This window comes from Pinus tabuliformis, chromosome 3_1 (genome assembly GCF_031772625.1).
Source record: "Pinus tabuliformis cultivar Carrire ecotype Pingquan chromosome 3_1, CPIR1, whole genome shotgun sequence".
In the NCBI taxonomy this organism is placed as follows: domain Eukaryota; kingdom Viridiplantae; phylum Streptophyta; class Pinopsida; order Pinales; family Pinaceae; genus Pinus; species Pinus tabuliformis.
In genome coordinates this window covers 34,644,258-34,653,656 of record NC_142301.1, presented here as the reverse complement: position 1 = coordinate 34,653,656, position 9,399 = coordinate 34,644,258, and positions in this window count along the sequence as shown.

The following is a 9,399-nucleotide window of genomic DNA, read 5'->3' as shown; positions in this document are numbered from 1 at the left end:
CCGCCAGCAAGGACACTCCATTCATATTTTTGATGGCAAGGTTGAGGTTAGAAAAGCATCAGATCACTCACTTGTCATGAGAGGGATAGAAGAATGAAGACTTTTGAAGCTACAAGGTACCCCTTCTCATGCACAAAATTTCTCATCAAGTCTTTTATGGCATGCTAGATTTGGAAACTTGAACTATGACATCGTTCGCTTATTGAAGAAAAATGGTGTCACTGGTTTGCCTACAATTCCTAGGAAATTTAACAAATGTGATGCTTGTATTCTAGGAAATCATAGCAAACAATATTTTCATGATTCACATTCCAGAGCACATAGAAAACTTGAACTCATTCATTCAGATTTGCATGGTCCAATGCCTGTTCCTTCTGCAAATGGAAATAAATATATGATGACATTTATTGATGACTACACCAAAATGTGTTGGGTTTATTTATTGAAGAACAAATCTGATGCTTTTCAAACATTCAAGAACTTTCATACATGGACTGAAAATTATGCACAATCTCATATTGGCTCTATTCGCACTGATAATGGAAAATAATACACTTCAAATGAGATTGAAAACTACCTTCACTAGAATGGGATCAAACATCAAACAACTATGCCTTATAATCCACAACAGAACGGAGTAGCTAAAAGAATGAATAGGACAATCTTAAATATGGTACATTCCATGATGTTTTTCAAGAATGTAAAAATGATGTTTTGGGCTGATGAATTTCTATGTGCTGTATATGTAAAGAATAGATGTCCATCTAATGCTATTAGAAACAAGACTCCTTATGAAATGTGGTATGGCCACATTCCTTTGATAAAGCATCTCAGGGTCTTTGGTTCCTCCTGTCATGCATTGATACCAAAGGTACAAAGAAACAAAATTGGTGCAAGGAGTCATAAGTGTATCTTCTTGGGTTATTCAAATACCTCCAAAGCATACCATCTCTATGATGAAGTTAATAAAATTTTGTTGTATCTAGAGATGTAATATTTCTTGAATCTTCCAAAGATGACAATGTTTTTGAGCGACAACGTTATCACTTGGATAGATTCAAACATGCAAAATTGTTTCAAGAATTTGATAATCAACGTCCACATCTTGAAGGGGGGATTCCTATACTAGATCGATATTTGGAATCTTCTTCTAAAGCACTCTCCCCCCCTCATGAAGCTCTAACCACTGATGATACTTTGAGTGATGTGATTGACAGAATTGGGAGACTCAATCTTGATTTAGTCCCAACTCAGTCAACTGAGCAGCTTGGACCATCTCAGAAAGGTCCCCCAAAATGGCTGACAAAGACACTTGAAAGTGTTCATCCTGATGAGGTTGGAAAGACAGGAACAAGAAATTCAACCAAGCAAAATGGAGGTGATGTAGATGATTCTAATTCACCTGTTGATATGTATGTTTCTTCTGATTGTGAACTGAATTTGCCTACATATTTTGAACCAAATTCCTTCAAAGAAGAAGCTTCTCATGACGAATGGAAAGAAGCGATGCAAAAGGAGTATGATGCCTTGATAAAGAATGACACTTGGAAGTTGGCTGATCCTCCATTAGGAACCAAACCAATTGGTTGCAAGTGGGTCTACAAGAGCAAGTATAAAGTGACTGGCTCACTTGACAAGCACAAAGCCATGCATGTGGCAAAAGGTCTTGCATAGAAGCAAGGGGTCGATGAGGAGACGTTTGCCTCCATAGTAAAATGGGCTACCATCCGGACACTCTTTGCCTGGGCAGCTCAGAATGGTTGGAAATTCCATCAAATGGACGTAAAAACTGCTTTTTTGAATGGAGATCTGAAAGAAAATGTTTTTATGTCCCAGCCAGAAGGATTTGTTGTCAAGGGACATGAACATAAAGTATCCAAACTTATGAAATCCTTGTATGGCCTCAAGAAAGCACAGCGAGCCTAGCATGAAAAGTTAAATGAGCATATTCTGAAACTCAACTTCAAACTTTATGATCTTGATGATGCAACTTTGTTTGTCAAGAAAGTTGGAAAAACAATTGTATATATTGTGGTATATGTAGATGATATTTTGATGATTGGGAACAATGAGAGCCACATTGCATCCATAAAGAAGGAATTGAGGAAAGGTTTTGAAATGACTGACTTGGGCTATGTTCACTACTATCTTGGTATTGAAGTAACTCAACATCCGAAGTCTATATTCCTCTCTCAAAAGAAGTACATTGGAGATCTGCTGAGCAGGTTTGGCATGACTAAGTGCAATCCTCTGACTACTCCAATGGAACAAAACTTAAAGCTCACATCCATTGAAAGAAAATAATTTGAGGATGCAACAAAGTATAAACAACTTGTAGGAAGTCTAAACCACCTGACCACTACCAGACCAAAAATTTTGTTTGTTGTTGGAATCCTCTCTAGGTTTATGCAAAATCCTTGTGAGGGACATTGGTCTGCTGTAAAAAAGTTCTAAAGTACTTGAATGGAATCCAAGAATTTGGACTCAAGTATACACAAGTAGGCAACTTCAACTTGATTGGATACTCTGATTCATACTTCGATGGAGACAAAGAAACTGGGGTATCTACTTCAGGTTATGCTATGAGGCTTGGATCAAGAGTTGTCTCCTAGAGATCACACAAATGATCAGTTCCTGCAGATTCCACAACAAAGGCAGAATATGTGGCAACAATTGAGGCAACAAAAGCAATTGTGTGGCTTAGGAAAATTCTAGAATTTTCATAGGTGGAATAAGTACATTCAACTCCACTCATGATTGATAACACCTCTGCAATAAAGTTGGCCAAGAACCCAAAGTTCCATTATCTAACGAAGCACATCAATACAAAATACAATATGATTCGACATCATGTTGAGGCCAAGACAATCCATCTACGCCATTGTTCCACTAATGAGCAGATTGTAGATTTCTTCACCAAATCTATTGGAAGAGAAAAGTTCGAAAGATTCAAAACGATGCTTGGACTCACCAACATCTCTTCAGATTAAAGGGGGGAATGTGACACCTAACCATTAGGATTGGGTGAACATTTGTAAATAATATAAATAGTAAATAATGGAAAATGAAGAGACATCGGGAGGTGAAGCCCAAGAGTCTCTCCCTCCTATATATAACCATGAGTAATCTTAAGCAATAAACAATTTGCATTGAGGAGTTACCTCCTGACTTGACACCAACCATTCAAAAAGGCCTTCCTTGGATTTAAAGGCAGTCTTCCATGCATCCGTGGGCTCAATTGGAACCTGGTGATAACCAAACTTCAGATTGATTTTGCTGAAATACCTGCCCCGCTTGAGTTCGTCTAGCAGGTCATCAATCCGTGGAATTGGATACCTGTTCCTCATAGTGATTTTGTTTAGTGCTCGATAATCAATGCAGAGCCCCTAAGTCCCATCCTTGTTCTGTACAAGTACAATCGGGCAACGAAAAGGTGAGGAACTTGGTCAGATGTGCCCTTTTTGTAGCAACTCTTGGATTTGCCACTTGATCTCTTTGTTTTATAGAATGGAGCAACGATATATCGATACATTTGGTAGAGGTGCTTCAGGAGTCAGATCGATTGGATGCTTGACTTGAGAATGCAAGGGTAGCCCTATGGGTGAGGAGAAGACATCCCTGCATTCTTCCACGACGACATCCACCTGCTTCTGCTACTTGGAGGAACTGTTATAGACATTTTTGTGCCTTACAACATGAAGCATGAAATGTCAATAATCTGAGGGATCCAAAGTCCCTAAACATGTTGTTCCTGCCCCTAGAGGAACAAGGTCAGCAAACCACAACATTAAAATATCAGTTATCCACCTGAAAACACTCAAAAACAAGCTAATTCTGGATCATGTCAACTGCTCCATTGAGCATCTGCGCTGAATGTCAACTGCTCCACTCTGTACCTGCACTGAATGTCAACAGTAATGAAGGCTACCTGCGTTGGGCGAGATTGGCCAAGTGGCACAGTCATTCCTCAATGTGTCAAATGCCCAAGAAGCTTCCAAAATGACACTTGGATCAAGGAATTCGCCTTGTGATGAGTAAGAGGATCTAGATCTCCAAGTGGAAGCAAGAACCTCCAAGTGGACTCAAGAACTGAAGAATAACTGAAGTGGGAGAGGACACTAGTCAGCTTCAAGCCAGCCTCAAGCTGACTCATCCTTTCTCCAAAACTCCTATATATAGAGCTCTCTCATGAGGTCTAGGGAGGCTGGAATCTTGTGAATGTAAGGAAGTGTTGTTGGTTTGAGTATAGAACTATTGGGTGATTGCTTTGAAGGAGGTGAAGAGGAGATTTCTTTCTGCTAGGAGGTGTTGCTGGATTGGGCCTATTATGGTTGTAACACTCTCAGAACTTTACTTCTTCCATTAATAAAGAATTTGAGGTTCTTCTATATGCATGTGTCTCAATGGTGTATTGTTATACTTGTGTATTTGATTTATTCTAATCCTTGAATCAGTTATGAATGTATGCTTCTTGTAGTTTCCCTCTCTTGCCATTTTGCAGGATCTTGGTGTAGCTGGGCCAGTGAAAGAGCAAGGAGCTGGGAGCAAGCAGCAAAGAGAGAAGATTGGATCAATCATTAGCGGAAGACAACGGTTAGTGGATCTCTTTCTCCCCTCTCTAACATCTCATAAAGAAGTAATCTCGAATAGCTTTGCTTTGATTGTTGCTGAGGTACTATCACCCTTAGAGTGGGATAGGGTCATTCCGTATTGGATACTTTTCCCAACAACAAATTGGCGACTCCGCTGGGGATCATATCTTGTTGGTTGTTTGTGTTTTTTGCTATTCATTTCATAAACAAAGGGAGTACCGAATCGAACTGCATTTGAATCTTTCAAATGCAAAGTAGAGGGCAGCTACTCTAGCTCAGTTTCTGGGCAAGTTTATGATTTGAAGAGCTGATCCACAAGGACTCTAATAAGCTCTTAGTGATAGCTTTTCATCCTCCTTTTCATCCCTTAGTGTGTACTTGACTGATAGCTTCTGATTTGGCCAAAAACTGTGAATTTTTGAGCAATCTGTGACCCGGAAACCAAGAGAAACGAAAGTTTCGTTCTTCAGTGCAGGCTGTGTGAAGGTTGTCTGCATTTCAGCGCAGTTCCCGAAGGGGCTACCTGCGCTGAATGTCAAAGTGACAGTGTACTACCTGCGTTGAACCAGTCTTGCCTTGTGCTACTGGGGTTTCCTGTTGTTTCTTGCCCTGTTTTCACCTTTGTTTTTGCAGCCTGTTACCAGTCAATGTACCTATCTGAAACCAACTTTCCTTGCCACTATTCTGCCTCGGTTGTATAAAGAAACTGTATTTGTTCTTTGTGTATTTCTTATATCATTTGCAGTTTCCCATAACGAAAGTGAACTAGTCGTGCTGTGTCCTCTTAGATCTGGACCTGTGATAAAGTGTCGTTTTGATCTTAAGAGTTAGTTTGTTTGCTGTTCATAGCTGATTGAGCTTTTGCTTTCGTCATATGGTTTGAATTTATATATTTCTAGTGTCGAAACAAGTAAATCTTAAGGTGTCTTTTGATTTTGGACAAACTTGTTTGCTTTCACTTGAAATTGAATTCAAAGTTATACAACAGCTTTCTTTTTGTATCGCACAAACATTAAGAAAGAGAAAAGAAATACTTGCATTGTGCATGTGCATTATGACGGTTTGCATGTTGATTTAGGAAAAAGTGCATTAGTGTGTGCTCTATGATCTGTGTGAAAAGATGTTGTCTTTCTTTTCCCTCAGTAGTTAAGATTTTCAAAGTTGAAAGATTGAAAAGCTTGCTTATCATCTTAGACTGCATTTAGGAGTGTTACTATACATCTCGTGGTGATCCATAAAGGCAAACTGCTAAACAAGATCAACCTTAAAATAAATTGAATTTACATAACAACGCATTGAAACATAACGCAAACACATAGAGGTCTAAGCTAGAGACGTGTTCCGGCGTCGTTAAACGTGATATCTTAGCGTTGAGTGGTTGGGTGATTCCTCCACGGTGAAGCGATAAGTATCCATATGGACTTGTGCTCCCACGTACCGTCGCGTATATATTGGGAGACCCCTATAGGATCAAAGCCTTTATCCATAGGAAACCGTGTCGGCCGCCCTACTGATTGCAATGCAGTGAACACAGCATTCACGAAGATCGACCACTCGTACCGTAAAACGTATTCTGTGGTTTTGCGAAAAGTTTGGCACACCCTCTGCCTAGAACTCCATAGCAGTTTCTTTTGGCCTTTTTCAAACTCTATAACTGAAAAAGTCCATCCGAGCATTTGTCACTTCGGGCTCGTTAAAACATCGAAGGAGACTAGAGTCATCTTTAGCTTTTTCTCGACTCTTAAAAACTGAAAAATCAAGTTGTGTCTAAAGCGTCGTTATAAAATTTATTTTAAATGGAACATAATCACCTCCTATTCCCGCGTTGATCTTTAGGTTGAGAACATGGAACGCCCCAACCAAGGAATTCCACATGATGGAAATCCTAGTCCTTTCTCCTCTTGGGGAGAAGTTGGTGCGCCCCACATGGCCACGTTGTCGCTTCCAGGACTGACAATTGGCCTGCCTATTTGGCTCTTCTCAACTAATGTAGTTCAGAACACCATGGTTCCCGAACAGTCGAGTCAACAGTTAGATCAGTCTAGAGCTGCCCACCAGCCTTCTACTTCCTATAACTCTTCCTCCAATCCTTCATCTTCGCAAGGTAGAGCCGGCAAAAGCCAAGCTCCCATGGAGAAGAAGGAGAAGAAGAAGAGAAAGAAGAAGAAGAAGGAGCCTAAGGCGACTGGGGGCAAGCAAAAGACATCTGACAAAAATCCACACACAGCACAGACCGGGCCTAAATCGCCATGTGTCATATGTAGAGGAGACCACTTCCATAGAGATTGTCCCTGTATTCCCCGGATACTAAGGGACTGGTCCCCTCAGTTGCACAATTCGGGAGCATCAACCTCTGATAGCCATGTTGAATGCTTACCGTCAACCAGCGAAAGTGAAGGTTCAAGACAAAGAGGGGGAGCAAGATTCCCCTGCAGACTGTGTGAAGGCGATCACGCCATCCACCGTTGTCCCTTCTTAGACGAGGCGAAGAGAGTTTTGGAAGATCGCTCGGTTTCACCGTTGAGACTTCCTCCTGGATACAAAAAACTCGTGCCAAGTCCTTCGTTGGTTGAAAATACAGCTGCCCCGCTCAAGTGGTCAGCTGAAGCGCCAGTCATTGAAAATGAACCTACTGAATCCAGACCAGTCGAAAGTTTAAAGGTCGATACGGCAGTTGACCCGGTTCCGCCTTCAGAGGTTTCATCTTCAAATGACACCGTCACTGAAGATTCATCTTCAAATGACACCCTCACTGAAGAGAATAAGGATGACACCATCCAGATTCTTTTCATCAACACCGACTCTGATGAGCATCAGGGCAATGCGCCCATTCCTTTATCGCAGGAAGGAACATCGTCAGGGTCATATCCGGCCGTGTATTCGGTCCCACCACCAAGCAACCTGGTTGTGTCCTTTGATTGGAACCAACTAGGCAGACCCCGGTTACCAGCCAGTATACCATTCAGAATCATAGTCCAAATCTACAGAATGGTAATGGCTGGAACTATCATTGATGAAGGGGCATCTGTGAGTATCCTTTCCTCTATTGCTTGGAAAGCACTGGGTTCCCCGAAGCTTTTTCCTGAGATAAGAAATCTCTCAGGTTTTGATAAAGGAACCAGTCAACCATTAGGGATCCTCCCCAATGTGCCTGTTACATTGAAAGGGAAGACCGTTCAAATGAACGTGATGGTCGTTCAAGGACCCTTGGATTATAACCTACTCCTTGGATGAGACTATATATATTGCATGGGAGCTATAGTCTCCTCACTCTTTAGAGTAATGTGTTTTCCACACGAAGGAAGAATGGTCAAGCTCGTAGACCAACTTTCATTTCCGGGATCACGCATCGCAAATAGTCAAATACCAACCCTGAATGGTCTATTCACCCAAGAAATGTCTCCACCCCTAGTCCTCCTTCCCGATGAGTGCGAGTGATTCGGAAAGATGGGACTGGAACCCAGGGGGCATGCATCCTGGTGCTTCGGGCAGAGGAAACCTTGGGTATAGGGTAGAATTTCCGCGAAAGAATATGACTAGTCCGTACCCCGTCCGTGGATGGAAGAGGGGTTGTTCTGGAACAGGATTCTTTTGTTAAGGTTACTTGTTTGACAAAGGTCATTCACCATTGTCTACTTCGGTAGACAGTGCCGAGGAGATGTTTTCGTTTGATGGTGTTAACAAAACAATCCTTGGGTAACTAGAAAGAGGCAAGCCTCCCTCAATAACATTAATGTTTTGTCTTTGAGTAGTGTTCTTCTCTTGTCGCAAGTAGCTGCTCTCTTGTCGCAAGTAGCTGTTCTCTTGCGATCTTGGAAAAGAGCTGTCAGAAGTTGGGCCGACGGGAAGACAAGTACCGCGTAAGACCCGTTAAAAATAATGAGAAGACAAGTATCGTTAACATTAGACTGGCAAGACGACAAGTAGTTGTGAACACCCAAAGAAAAACAGAGGTGGGGGAGAGGAGGGGCAGCCTTGAAATTGTATTTTATACCTTGGGGCATGCAAACCTTTTTGAGTGCAAGCAAAGAGCGGTTATTTATCTGCTTTTTGAATTAGTCGTTTCCGAACTTACATAAAGAAAGGATGAGAGGGAGCATAGCTTATGTGAGGTGCGAGCTCTATAAAAAATGGAATCTTGCAGGAGACATTTCTTATCTTATGACTGGTATATCGAGCAGTTTTACCGCGGAATTTATGCTCGTTAAAAAATAGAAAAGCGAGATCCGAGCAGTTTTAGCACATAGTTCATGCTCGTTAAAAAATAAACATAAGATCGAGCAGTTTTACCGTGGAATTTATGCTCGTTAAAAAATAGAAAAGCGTGAGCAAGAGTTTCCTCCAGAGTTCAAGCTCATTAAAAAATGAACCTATTCCGGTAAATAACCATTGTGATCGTAAATTTATTAGCCATGAAAAGCCTTGGTCATGTTTGCACCCGCCACCTCCATTCCATTTGGCCAATCGTTCACCTCCATATGATTGTTTACCTATTTTGAGGAACAGCTGCGAAGAGTGATTTCACCTAGCCATCCTTGTGACACTGCCGTGATTGGAAAATTCCAACCTGTACCTGGAATCTGCTGCTATCCCTATTCATCACTCATTCCTCAAAAGACGAGTCTTCTTTGAGCTCTTTTCTCCTGACTCGTAAAATATGAAAAGTTTGCCGAGTTTTGGCCTTCCAGCTCGTTAAAGTGACCGGAAGAGCTATCCCTCCTCTAGATTTTAATCTTTTTGGACCTGAGGGATTATTACACAAAAAGGTCGAGCGCTTGTTTTATTCGGCTCGTTAAAGTTATCGAAA